General features: G+C 38.5%; 1 pseudogene; it reads right to left on the bottom strand.

Annotated features, from left to right (window-relative positions):
• Nucleotides 1–299: 299 nt before the first annotated feature.
• LOC124106450 (proteasome activator complex subunit 3-like) lies at nucleotides 300–2,505 on the bottom strand (annotated as a pseudogene).
• Nucleotides 2,506–14,272: the final 11,767 nt, after the last annotated feature.

Genomic DNA, 14,272 nt, shown 5'->3' with positions numbered 1-14,272 from the left:
TGTGTAAAATGCAACAGATTTGTTACTGAGCACTGTTCATGGGATGACAGCACCCTGACTGCTTTGCTGCAGAATACTGGAATTACCCCATGCAAAAATGATGTAGCCAAGGTAAAAATATGACTTGGGGTTGGAAAACAGTGTCAGAGAAGAACAAAAGTCAGAAATAGACATTGAGACTCAATGGCAGGTTGATTGTAGATATTGACTCTCAGTATTGGAAGCTACAACCATTAGGGTACACCCCTAATGAACTAACTTCCTCCCTTTAGACCTTACCTCTTAAAGGTTTCACTACCTCACACAATAGCACAATGCTGCAGATTAATCCTTGAATACATGGGCCTATGGCATGTGACATATTGACTTCTCAGCTCTAATATAATGAGCTGAAGGGTGATATATATTCTTTCTCATCAATCTCTGACAATATAACTGATAGTCCTTCACATGGGGATATTGTAACTACTTTAGAAACCAGTATGACTTATTATATCTAGAAATCTAGATATAATCAGTGATATCTCCAGAGTATTCAAGAGAGAGGAACCAACTCTTCTATGATTTGGACTTGCCCAGTATATTTTCAAACACACACACAGACACAAGTGTATATGCGTGTCACATGGATTTACTTACAAATGACTGATTTTCCTGAAAACACCATACAATAAATAAGAGTACTATTTCCCAGATAAAAAACCCAAATGGAACTGCAGCATCTGGACCTCACAGCTGCAGATATCCCCATCCCAATTTACAACTGACCTAGGAAAAGTTTTTGCAATAGCACCAAAAAACATCTGTTAGGCTGGGATTGTAGTTCAATGCCTAGCATACCCAAGGTCCTGGGTTTAATTCCCAGCACTGAAAAAAAAAAAAAAAAGAAGGATTCAAGTCCAGAGGAAGAGTCCCTTCCCAATCTCTCCACTTCCCTTCTCTTGGTACTACTGTAACTTATCCTGAGCATCAAGAGGCTACAACACTGGAAGGATGATTAAGCCCTGGACTTTTACTGGGGCAGGTGATTACTAAGACAATTACCACTTCCTGAGAGGTGTGTGTGTGTGTGTGTGTATGGGGGGCGGGGGCGGGGGTTAATATTAGATAATGAAATAGGAAGGCATGTTCACACATGATCATGTGTATATACATGCACACACATACATGTATGTGAAAACCTCTGGTTATAAAAACATCTGAAGGGGCTAGAGATTTGGCTGAAGACTGTTTCTTGTCATGATCAGGTTCAGTGTGGGATGTATGTAGATGAAAAACTCTATGTCACCACAAGAACAACTGTGGCAGGGAGAATCCAAAGTCCCCCAGAGGCAAGAAACACTAGCTTTAAGTCATAAAGAGAGGAGCTGGTCCCCTGGCCACTTGAAGAAGCTCCTCAACCCATGGCTTCCAAGAAGTAAAAGAAAGGAAAATGAAGTAGCTGGACTATCAACATCCCTTTCAAGGGTACACCCCTAATGAACTAACTTCCTCCCTTTAGACCTTACCTCTTAAAGGTTTCACTACCTCACACAATAGCACAATGCTGCAGATTAATCCTTGAATACATGGGCCTATGGCATGTGACATATTGACTTCTCAGCTCTAATATAATGAGCTGAAGGGTGATATATATTCTTTCTCATCAATCTCTGACAATATAACTGATAGTCCTTCACATGGGGATATTTTAACTACTTTAGAAACCAGTATGACTTATTATATCTAGAAATATAGTCTAGATAAGATGCAGCTTCATTCTCAACTGTTTTTAGTTCTCAGCTGTCTTTTCCTGAATGGGTAACCAAAGTTGTTTCCATTTTCTATCCTGGGCATGAACAGCCATACCCACATTTTTTTTTTAATTTTTTATTGTTGGCTGTTCAAAACATTACATAGTTCTTGATATATCATATTTCACAATTTGATTCAAGTGGGTTATGAGCTCCCACATTTTGACTGTGTTACATTTTTTATCAGCAGCTGAATCTTAGGTTTCACTTTCTCCACAGTGTCCATGAGCAGCTGGTTGCCTGTTAGCATCCCATTGAGCATTGTAAACACCTTGATTCCTTGGAGGGTCTCTTCACACTAATTTCCAAGTGGGATCATCCAATTCACCCTAACTATTGGTGAGAAGAGTGGGGTCTGGGGATGGGAAATGTGTGTCTGAGTGGATCTGAATTAGGTTGTAGATATTCGTGATTGGTTCCTTCAAAAACCTATCAAGTTCTAACAACTTCTTTGGGTGAAAATTGGCCACCAAATCTTCTGCCTCAGTTGTGATTTGCTCCCTGAAAGAATCCAACTTGATCTTTACTTCTTGATCCACCTTCAGTAAAAGGGCCATGAATGAGCCACACCCAACCCCTCTGATGAAGACTAGCAGCACTGTGTTCTCTGCAGAGTGGTCCAGAGGAACCTCAGCTGCCCTAGGACCTGGCCTCTCTCACTGACTCACTGCTCAGCTTGCTGGCTTCCTAACCCTGCTGTCTGTCCTCCTGTCCCCTTGTCGCCTGCTGCCCACCCCACCCTCCACCCCCATTTTTAAAAATCTACCATTGATTTCTGTTTTCTATATTATTTCTATTCTTCCTCTACTTTCTTCAGGATTTATTTACGGTTTTATTTTTCCTAATTTCTTTAGATGGTTTATTCTTTTCTAATATATATATTTAAAAATTTCTCTCCATGGGTTTAGCTACATATCATGAGTGTTGATGGACCATCCTAGTTTGATTTCTTTGGGGTTACAAAGACACCCCACCACACACTGCTTTTAAGCATTTCTCTTTGTAGTTCAGCAGCTTTGTTGTAATGTACCTATGTGTGATTTTGCTTTTATTTACACTGCTTTGAATTTCACAAAGCACTTTGAATCTATGGTTTGATGTCTTTAATCCTTTTGGGGGAAGTTATAAATTTATTTCATTTCAAATATACTTCTGCCTTACTTTCTTTCTACTCCCTCCTCCAGGAAATCTAATTATCTAAATTTTAGATCTATCCCATACTACCCCCTAAGCTTCTCATTCTATTTTATCTATTTTCTATCTTAAATTTTTTTTTCTTTGAACTACTTCCTGATTCAGTAATCTTCTCTTCTTCTGGGTCTAATCTGAGGGTAAATCCACCATTGAATTTCAATTTCACGTTATTGTTAATTTGTTCAGTTAGAGAATATCTATTTAGTTCTCTATTGGAATATCTTGAACATAGTCACATAGTTACTTTAAAATCTGTCTGTTACTTCCATTTAATGGCTCCCCTGTGGACTCTTCCATTATGTGCTGTTCCTCTTCGATTTTGATTTTATCCTCTTACTGACTTTTTAATGGTGTGACAGATTTCATATATATGTATATATACATGATTTTACAATTAAATTTTGGCTTATATTATCTTCCCTGATGGTTAAGAACCCTGAATCTGGACTTACCTTAATCCAATATTATAAGTTGAGATATTTCAAACTAGTTTCAGTGCCAACAAGGGGCTGCATCATTTATAGTTAACCTTTACCCCTGGAGTGAACTGTTCAGGTTCTCAACCCTAAGTATGAGAAGTCTATCACTTTTCACCTTTCTTGATAAGCCCTGGTCTCCAAAATCGGGGTGGGGGGGGATACATTATCATTCAGGAAGAATTAAATTTGTTTCTTCTAAGAGTCAGCTAGTACTGCGGACATAAGATCACTCTCACCCATTCTAAGATTCCCCAGCTTAATCTGGGAGTGTTTGGGGTCATTACCTCAAGCCTGTTGCATCCCTAAGCTTTGGTTTCCTTATCTTGACCCTGGCATTAGCTTTATAGCCAGACTCTGCCTTTTCCCAGGGCTTGCTTCTCGTTGCTCTGGTTCACTTCACAGATTATATTTTGTGTTTCCTTGGTCATGTTTTGGGATACTGAAGATTTTCCTTTCTTCCTGTAGACCCAGTGATCCAAGAAAAATTTCTTAAATATGGAATTCACATAGAATCTACTTATGGTGGGAAGTCCAGAAGTAAAAGTCCCTGCCTTCATGTTTGCAAATTATCATTTTCTGAGCTTTTTGGAGAAAGATAGCATTCTCGGAACTTTTTAACATACTAAAAGTCAATTTTAGGCTTAGAATACTTATGGAAACCAACTATTAGTGAACAAAAGCACAGGCTTCCACTTATGACAAATGCATGTTTTTGAAATGCTTTGCAAGATAAATAAAATCATTAATCCCCCCCCTCTTTTTTATTATGTTCTAGTTTCTTTATTGATGACTAATAAACTTTAGATGAGTCAGTGATATAACATTAGATCCTCACGTGGGAATCAGTAGGTAATCACAGCAGCCACTTATTTAAACCTTAAATTCTGGCTAAAAAAAAAAAAAAAAGAAAGAAAGTATGTAATGGTAGCCATTCCAAGTCTCCTATTCATAATCTGTAGAACTGCCTATACATCTTACCATCTGACTCAACATGAATGAGAGTTTTCAGGTAGGTGTTGAGTGACTGTGAAAACCAGAAAACAAGTCTGAAGTCTATGGAACAAATGATGACTTTTTAACGTAACTGTGAAACATTTTGTTTCTTTTCAATATTAAAACATACCCAGAGAATTAGAATATGTATGAAGAAAAGTGGGAGGTATTGCAGTGTCCTGGCAGCACAGGTCAAATGGCTTCCTCTGCCTACTCATTCATATTTTCACTATGGAAACAGCAACTACCGTGTCAAAAGCTATGGGTAAGAGATGGCATACAGCACAGGTTAAAACTACAAGCTCCTGGGGCTGAGATTGTGGTTTAGCGGTAGAGCACTGCGTTTGATCCAGGCATACTGCGCATTGAGGTTTGGAGAAAACTCATCTCAGATAAGTCAATACCTGCTGTCACAATCTTTATATTCTTTTTTCTCTTCTGCTGCCACATGAACCCATCATCTTAAAGTTGCTTCAAAAGCCCTTAGGCTCCTTTATTTTGAGGACAGAGTGTTAACTTGGTATTCCTACCTGTCCATAAAAATAAATAAACAAAATAAAGGGGGACTGGGGTTGTGGCTCAGTGGTAGCGCTTGCCTAGCATGCGTGAGGCACTGGGTTTGATTCTCAGCACCACATACAAATAAATAAAATAAAGGTCCACCAACAACTAAAAAATATTAAACAAACAACAACCACAAAAAATAAAAGTATTGTGTCCAACTACAACTAAATAAATAAATAAATAAAATAGGAAAGAAAATTAAAAACTACAAATTCCTATCAGACTGACCTGCAGGCTCAGATGCCAGTTCAGCTAGTTACCAGCAATGTGACTGGGTGAGTTCCTTAACTTTCCTGGTCTTCCTCCTCCTCCGTGAAATAAAAGTACTTTCCTTGTAAATTTTGAGGCTTGGCAAGTTTCTAAAACTGTAAGGATTCGGGAGGTTTACCAAGTTATTTCTTTCTCATGCTATTTTGATTTTAGAGGAAGAATAAACGTGTTCTAAGGGACAGTCCTCCAGTCAAGTTCCAAAAGAGACCTCAGGGCTTACAAGAAACATATGTGTATGCTCAATCCAGGCTTCATGTCCACTGAGTAAAGCCAAAGCAGCCAACAGAAATAATGAAACACACCAGAAATGTTTAAGAAGCCTCCTCACCGTCATCTATGATACTTTTAGTCATACAATTGAGGAACTGTCTTTAAAATAATTAATTCTAATCCTGACAGTATTAAAGTTAAAAGAATTATTGTTGCTGTTGGAGGAAATCATGAATTTCAGAAAGGAAAAAGAAGAGACAATGGCAATTTAAACAAGCAATTAAAGCCTTGTGGTTGGGATCAGAAGCAACTATAAAAGTAGGCTCTATGGCTGGGGTTGTGGCTCAGTGGTAGAGCGCTTGCCTAGCACATATGAGGCACTGGGTTCAATCCTCAGCACCTCATAAAAATAAATAAACAAAGGCATTGTGTCCATCTACAACTAAAAAAAAAATAAAAAATAAAAAAAATAAAGCATGCATCTGTTACAAGAAAACATACAAAGCAACAATTCAAATATCTAGCCGGATATACCCTGTTGTACTTAAAAGGACTAGTCAGTAATTCATCATCACATTTGAAAGTTATTTGCTTATTTTTAATATTTAATATATTTTTAATTAAAATATAATATTCTAAATGTAATGTTTAATAAGAATTTACTAAGCATTTAATTACTAGCAAATACTGTGCTGGCTCAGCAAGTCTAAAAAAGTGCAGGGCCTGGATTTTGCCCTGAGGACAGACCTTATAACATGATTTTCACTGATTGTACAAAGCTGAGGGATCACACTGACATGCAAGACACAGCATATATCAAGTGTATAAAAACTGAGAAAGAAGAGACATCTGAAAACATCAAGGTAAAAAGATTTATACCACATTGCTTTTCAAAAGTGCGAAGATCATTTTTTTTTCCTAATCCACCCTAGCAAAAATAATAGATTACATGCATTGATTTCTGTCTAGCATGTGGAACGGGCACTGTGTCAAATTCTTTAAATATCTTATTTAATGTTCATAATAACCCTATAAGATCGGCACTTTTTAAATTCCATTTTCTAGATAAAAAGGATTAAGAGATTGACTTGAGCTCATATAGCTAGCAAGGGGCAGAGTTAAATCCTGAACTTAGTCTAGCCCAGAGAAAAGCACTTCACCATGCATACTGCTTCCTAAGCATCCGGGCATACTGTGCATTGAGGTTTGGAGAAAACTCATCTCAGATAAGTCAATACCTGCTGTCACAATCTTTATATTCTTTTTTTTCTTCTGCTGCCACATGAACCCATCATCTTAGAGTTGCTTCAAAAGCCCTTAGGCTCCTTTATTTTGAGGACAGAGTGTTAACTTGGTATCCCTACCTGTTCTAAAATTTTCATGCAGTTCTTACTGTATAATTGCAAATACTACACAAATACTAGTGAATCTATGAAGCATCTGTAACCACCATTCTTACTCTGGTCAACTTAGTTATGATATCCAAAGCACACATATTACACTCCAATCATGTAGATAGCATAGATTCCGTGATGGGTGTAAGACATGTAGGACATAGTCCCTGTTCTCAGCAAGTTTATAGTACAGCTGCAAAGAGATATAAAACATATATAAAAGGTGAATAATTCAAGAGTAATTCTTTACATAAGATACTAAAACAAAGCTCATCACAGAGTACTGTGTGGCTAGCTTGTTAAGATGTTATAGAGAAAAGAGGTCTGTATTTAAAAATTTTTTTGAAGATACTAGATTGTATTTATTCAAGCAGATTTATTTATTTAAGCACAATTCTCATAGTCTTTATGATGGCAAGGTGCGCTGAGAATCTCCAAGTGAGTTTCAGATTTTGCACTGTTTCCCAAAATTGTTTTGAAAAGTGCTACAGTCTGAATGCCCTTCCCTCAAATTCATGTTGAAATCAGCATGGCAGGTGGGAGGGGTGGGGTGTGTTGAAATCAGCCCCCAAAGTGATACCACAAGGATGCAAAGCCTTTTAGGAGGAGATTAGGTCGTCAGGGCTCTGGATGAATGCCCTTAAAAAATAGGCCCAAGGGAGCTCATATGCTTCTGTCTGCATGAGAGGACACAGGAATAGGTAACTTTGTGAAGCAGGAAATAGGCCAAATGCTGAATCAGCTAGTGTCTATATCTTGGACTTCTCAGCCTCCAGAACTATGAGAAATAAGTTATTATTGTTGGTAAACTACCCAGTCTCAGGTATTTAATTATAGCAGCTGCAACAGACTAAAAGGAACATTTGTCTCATAAGATTGTATTTCTTCGGCGGGTCGGGGGAAGCTGCTTTTTATGGAAAAGTTTTAAAGAGCTAGTCAGGTGGTGTCATTAAATAAATAATGCATGCAGCAACTTCCATATCCCAAATTCATGGACCATATTGCTCATGGCTGCCTTGCACAAGAGTTGGGGCACAGATCCAGAATTCCAAACAAAGCACTTTAGCTAATCATTTCCAGTGGTATGTGAAAAAACATTTTTAGAGTTGAAGGAGGAATAACCTACTGTAATCTGGACTTGATCAGCTTCAAGGAAGAGGTAGATATGAACTGAACTTTGAATTGTGAGTAAGAAATTCTTTCATTAATTATAAAACTTGAACTTTTTTTAACCTAGAGTGAAATTATTTGCTTACTGATTCTTTAAGTTGTTCAGGAAAAGGGAAAATTTAGAGGGAAAAGAAACATAAATAGATATATTTTTAAATATAATTAGGTTGGACAGAGTTACTAAATATAGTAATTCATACATCAAAAAACTTGTTAGAAATACTAAGTAAGCACTTCTGGTGTGATCTGGGTTTCTTTACACAGGCCTCTCCAGTATATTACTGGTAGGGTAATATTACTGGTCTTATCTCAAATTTCCTTTCTTATCTCCACGTGAGACAGAAATTACACAAAATCAGCATCTGCATCCTGCCAGTTAGCTTTAAGCACATCTCCAAAGTTTGCACAACCTTCTCATCATTTTCAGACTGTGGACCAATTTGCTACAAACAGGGAGAAAAGTCAAAGTGCTAATATTCATGCCAATAGTGCTGTTTTTTGGTACTCCTCCAGCTTGTACCATTTGAGTTGCTTACTTGCATTGCCTCCCCTGTAATTCTCTCTGAACTGAGGTCCCTGAACATTATAAGAAGTGAGAAGAGTGTTCCTCTCTCTACTATGTGTTAATAGTTATTTGGAACTGAGATAGCATTGTCTCTCTCTGCTTTTTGTTCCTTGTGTCCCAAAGCCACTAATGAAAATACTTCCTTCGGCCTGTTTAGAGCATTTTGTTAGAAGGCAATTCTCCATGAGTCAGTCACATTTATGTACCTCTTGTAAGAAGAATGGCTGGCTACTTCCATCCTGGATTATCTCTTTAAGGATGTCTGTTAGACCAACAGTCTTAGAAAATATAGTGTCTCCTTCTGGAACAAAAGGCTGATTTTCTTACTGTCCTCTGGGGCAAAGGTCATGCAGCAGACTTTCTATCCTCTATAAAAGCTTCCGATTCCCTAAGCTCTCCTATAACATATTTCACTGTGTTTGTGGGCTTCACCTAGCCCTTTCTGCATCTTCCTGTGGGAATTGGAGCAAGAGATTCAACATGTGGCCTACTATGCCATGAGTAATAAAGTCTTTGTCTCTGACCTAGGAGTCTCATGTCTTCCACCAGCATCCATTAAATTGTGCTAGACTAACCGGTTAACTTGCAAGTAAAGGAAGACCTCACACCTTTCCCAGTTGTTGACACTTCTCATTACATGACTCAGACATAAATCCTTGGACAAGAAACACTAAGACAGGCATTGTGCTGTCCTGGGCTACTTTTTGTAGATATCCCCCAAACAGCCTGGGTAGGGTATGTGTATCAAGGCCTGGACATTTCTGTTCAGTAGAGGACTCAAACTTGAGAATAATCCTTACTCCAGAGCCCTTTATTGGGTTGGCTGAGACTTTGTCAAATCTGTAGGCTTTCTCTACCCAACACAATTCCTCTGCCTTTTATCTTTCACAACTGTTATTTCCAATAAATTGCACTCCCAAATTTGAGTGTCTGCTTCCCACAGAACCCAAAAGATATGCCTGTCTAGACACAGACACCAAAACAAAACTTTCTTCTCTATGAATCAGTTTATATACATTAACAATTCCTAAACATACACAGGTTCTCCAAACATGTCCAGATGTATTAAATCCCATTTTAAGTCCAAATCAGAACTTCTACTGCATTAAAATGGATAATATACCTTTTTATATAAAAAATAATTATGTTAGGATACATTAGGTTCACAAAACACTGGTTTAAGATAAGAATTAACATGTTTAATGCATTTATGTAAGAAGAGAAAATAGTTTTGAATTTAGGTGTTTATAGTGAATTAACATGTATTGTACTTCAAATGTAAGATATCATTATATGCAAGTATGCTGTTATTTTACTTTAAGTGTCATTAAGAAAAGTGTGATCAAAGGGGCTAAGAAGATAGTCAGTGATAAGAGTGCTTGCCTAGCATGCACAAGGTCCTGGGTTCATCCCCAGTGCCACTAAAAAGAGAAAAAAGAAAAATATCATTGATTCATTTATGGATACAATACTAAGATGCCATTTATGATTAAAAATTCCAATTTCATTAAAACATTTAAATATAAACATATTAAAATATAAAAATGTAGACAACAGAATCAATGAAATGCAGTATTAGATGACCTTGGACTCTTCCTGGACTCAGATTACCTGTATTTCAAACAACTTAAGCACACATTAATAAATGAGGAGTCCAACTCCTGAATGATTTTGCTTTCCATGTGATAATTCACAATTAAATAGGCAATGATTAATTTAATTGTTAATAACCAAATATTGAATAGTAACCAAGTGTTTTTTAAAAAGCTGCAAAGCTTAATAAACATATAAAAGTGAGTTTGCACTATGAAAGTAGTGTAGAAAAGAATTTTATTTTTAGTTGTTGATGGAGCTTTATTTTATTCATTTATTTATTTATATGTGGTGCTGAGAATCAAACTCATTGCCTCACTCAGGCCAGGCAAGCATTCTACCTCCAAGCTACAAACTCAACCCAAAAATTTAACATGTAATTCTATGGCAGGATTTTAAATTCAGAAAGAAAAAAATAATTAATTAAATTCACCTTCTGATTAATATGGTAAGCCTTTTCTAACATTGGAATTGGAGTGGAAGTAAGATACCATTGAGTCAAGCTCCCCCATATTTCTAAAGATCACCATGAAGCCCAGAAGGTCAGGTATATTTCCTTCCACAGTTAATTACAGAGCAGAACTAGAACCTTCTATTGCTCAGCCCAAGGCTCTATATACTACCTCACCACACCAGACTCAAGAATGTCATGCGCTTATATTGGAAAGGATTGGACAAGATCTCATAAGACTGCTCAGAGAAGCACTATGACCCTTTCACTGCCGTAAATAATGCAAAAGCAAACAGAGTAGGAAAGGGTATTCCCCTCTGTAAAACTTAACCCAATCCCTAATAAACAAAGGCCGAATGTCTTCTCTGATATAAGGGGGGTGACTCAAAATGGGATAGGGAGGAAGAGCATGAGAAGAAGATTACCACTAAATAGGAAAGAGAGGTGGGAGGGGAAGAGAGGGAGAGGGGGAATTGCACGAAGATGGAAGGAGACCCTCATCGTTATACAAAATACATGTATGATGATGTGAGGGGAAAAAAAAAAGAGGTGTGCCACATTATATTGGGTATAGAGAAGTGGTGGGAGGGGAGGGAAAGGGGGGATAGGAAGGGCAGCAGAATAAAATAGACACTAGTATTGATGTATGGATATACTTGACTGTATAACTAATGTGATTCTGCAACCTATGCACTCAGAATAATGAGAAATTATACCCCATTTGATTCAAATGTATGATATGTCAAAATCACTGTACTGTTGTAAGGGACCGGCGAACGACGGAGGAAGAGACCACCAAGAGACTGACTCATGCAACAGCAAAAGGGGGTTTATTGAAGATCCAGCGCTCTGGGGCTCCGTGCTCACTCAAGAAGGGAGAGCGGCCAAGAGCCCCGAGCAGGGGTTAAGCAGTGCTTAAGTACACTTTTTGGGGAGGGCGGGGGCTTTGCATACATCAGAGCAAATCATCATGAGGCGCGGGAAAATCAAACAACAACTCTCAGACATGATTAGCACATTCATTGATGGGAACAGGTTGGGCGAGAGTGATAGGTCAGTCCTAAGGAGGGGGATACATTCAAACTGATTGGTTTGGGCCCTGAGGTGCCTACATGCCGAGCTGCACAGGGTCCAGGTTGTTAAGCAACTAAGTGGTCAGGGGGAGATTTCGACACATATCTAATGGGCAGTTCCGGGAATTGTCTTAACTGCCACAGGAATTTCAGGTTCTGAGTGCAGTTCAGAAACTTTATAATACCTGGTCCTTTACATTTTAACTTCAGCTTCTTTTATCCTTTCACTGTCATGTGTAACTAATATTTTTAAAAAATTAAAAATAAACAACCCTGGAAGAAGAGTTTTGAGATTCATCAGTTCTAAGGAGGAGTTGAAGTTGTTAGAGAATTTGTGGAGTGAGTTTTTTCATCATCTTTCCTTCTTTCAGAGCACCTCCCCAGGAAGAACCAACAGACTGTCCTGGAGCAAATGTGGGGTCAGAGACATGAGGAGTCACAGAAGCAGCTCTAACCTCTACTCTCTATCTCCAAACTCCATGACTCACCACACTTAGACAATTTGGATATTGCATAAGAATATCAAAGGAAATTTAGTAAAAGTTTGTTTTATCTTCAGGATGGGAGTCAATTTTTGAGATTACCTTGTAACATTTCTACTTCTTGCCTTTTGTCCCTCAAACTCAATTTAGATGAGTTTGAGGCAATACGAGCCATTTTTCCACGCTCTCACTTTCACCTTAGAACTGGGGTCAGCTGATTTCACAGGACAGTGGGAATGCCACCAAGAAACACAGCTGTCAGCCAACTTCTAGCTTTTCTTCTGTCTTAAAGCAATATTAACAATTTTAAAAGGAAATTCCATCACATGAAAACATCAAGAACTAGATCTTACAGCATGAAAAATATCATTGGTTGACTTTAAAAGAAAAATAGGAATTTAGAGAATAGATACAAATAAAAAACAACAACAACAACAAAAAAACGGTAAGGTCACCAGTAATGAATGATTCCTTTTTCCCACCTTTTCACTTGGTCTGTCTTGGAGAGCAAAATGCTGGGTTACTAAATTCACTGATTTATAAAGAATACTCATTTTATGACACAGCCCACCATAGGCACTTATTAAACACTATCAGATCCCTGTGGTGGTGCTCTGAACTATTTCTCCTACACATTTTCTCATTTAATCCAATCTCCTTAAAAACTCTGTAAAGTACTATCATTTCTATACCACAGATAAAGGAACAAGGGTGCCGCAGTCTGGCTGGGCACAAAATAACCGAGCCACCACACAGCCTTGTAGATTCAAACAGCAACTCTTTATTCCCGAACTGTCACCGGCACTCTACACGCACGTTCTAGGAAAATCCACACCTCCACCGGGCTCTGCATCCCAAAATACTCTCTGAATCCCGCAAGAACTCAACAGGAACTCAAGGAGCGGGTGGGCCCCTGAGGCAGCAGGATACGCCCTATTCCCAGCAGGATACACCCTAAACCTGGACCCACCCTAATCCAGCAGGATCCTCCCTAAACCCGGATCCACCCTGGTCCTTGAGCAGGGTCACCTTTCTCAAACATTCATGCAATGTCACTGCAAATGACCTGGGTCCAAGGCAAGCCCATTTCCACAATGGAGAGTCCTCCCTCTAAGCATCATTGGGTAGGCTGACAAAGAAATTGCCATGCGTCATTCCTACTTGGCTATGGCTCTCAGCACAAGGGCATAGACATTTTTAAGAAACTGAGAGAAGCACCCATACCTGATAATTTCAACTTGGGACTCACAGTGCCCTCTTTAAAAAGGCAGGTCAATATGGTTTTTCATATGTATACAACAGAAGGAGAAGTTTATAAATGTCCAGTCAAGGGGCTGGGGTTGTTTCTCAGTGGTAGAAGGCTCGCCTAGTATGTGTGAGGCACTGGGTTCGATCCTCATTTCATAAAAATGAAATAAAGATATTGTGACTACCTACAACTAAAAGATTGTAATGATTAAAAATGAGCCTCTTTTGTTGGCTGTATAAGAAAGAGAATAAATTTTGCTGCTTTTCTCTCTCCCACTTTCTTTAACAATTGAAATAGGCAGAAAAATACTGCAAATCAGAAATTAAAATAACATTTTATGAAGGGTGTGGCCTATAAGTGTGGCAAACATAGTCTACCTAATAACCCAACCTTAAAAGTCAACTGAATTACCATACTTCAGCCCCATTCCACCTCTGACCTGATCCAGCTAATAGTATGGAGGTTAGAATGAAGAGTGCTCTTGGCAGGCAGATAAATCCCAGAGACAAAGGGAAGGAGGAAGGGGATGTCCAGTTCCAGCATTCCAAACTCACCAAGAGGCAAAGGCATGCCTCCTTCTCTACTAGAATGGAGAGAGAGCAGGTGGAATATGCTAACTCTTGTCCCTCCTGTGGAATTCTGGGGTCTCAGAAGGAGGGACCACCACCATACCTATCCTTTCCTGTATACATGCTTATGCACGGTCTGTGTCTGGACTGTGATAGTCTCCATTCTCTGCATTCGGGACATGTTGGGCCTTAAGCACTTCACTTCATGGATCTTTTTATTCCC

Source organism: Marmota monax, unplaced genomic scaffold (assembly GCF_021218885.2).
Source record: "Marmota monax isolate L192 unplaced genomic scaffold, Marmota_monax_Labrador192_F-V1.1 WCK01_AAM20220418_F8-fsc00156, whole genome shotgun sequence".
Classification (NCBI taxonomy): Eukaryota; Metazoa; Chordata; class Mammalia; order Rodentia; family Sciuridae; genus Marmota; species Marmota monax.
This window is presented reverse-complemented; position numbering and strand designations above follow the sequence as displayed.